This window comes from Anolis carolinensis, unplaced genomic scaffold, assembly GCF_035594765.1.
Source record: "Anolis carolinensis isolate JA03-04 unplaced genomic scaffold, rAnoCar3.1.pri scaffold_7, whole genome shotgun sequence".
NCBI lineage: Eukaryota > Metazoa > Chordata > Lepidosauria > Squamata > Dactyloidae > Anolis > Anolis carolinensis.
In genome coordinates, this window is record NW_026943818.1 from 15,847,408 (window position 1) to 15,848,166 (window position 759).

The window sequence follows — 759 nt, forward strand, 5'->3', positions numbered from 1 at the left end:
CAGTTGTGACACCGAGTCCTTGGTGGTAGTACTTCTTCATTCCTGGAAGTTTTATGATATCGTAAATTAGTTAAATTATACAGTATTTCTATTCAGCCCTTCACATAGACATGGCAAACATTCAATGCCATTATTAGACATATGACATATTATAGACAGACACAGAGGCAATTTAACATTTTCCAGCTTCTTGAGGGTAGGCTCAATTCCAGCCAGTTGTGACACCGAGTCCTTGGTGGTAGTACTTCCTTGTTCCTTTCCGCACGCTGCTGGAAGTTTTTAATGGTGCCGTAAATTAGTTAAATTAGCCTCCCCGCATAAAGCAGTACCTAAATTTCCTGCTCGACAGATGCAACTGTCTTTCGGGCTGCTTAGGTCAACAGCAAGCTAGGTTATTAAATGGTTGGGAGCTCAATCCGACCCGAGCTTTGATCTCATGACCCCTTGTTCATTAGTGATTTATTTATTTCAATTATTTATACCCCGCCCTTCTCACCCGAGGGGACTCGGCTGCAACTTTATTGCAGCTGGCTACTAACCAGCTGTGCCACGGCCCGTCCCATAGTTGCCAAATTTGGTCCAGTGAATAAAAATACATCTGGCATATCAGATATTTACATTACAATTGATACAATTATGAACTAGGAACGAAAATAATTGTATGGTTGGGGGTCCACAACAAACAGTTGCATCTGTCAAGTAGAAAATGTAGGTACCGCTTTATGCGGGGAGGCTAATTTAACTAATTTACGGCACCAT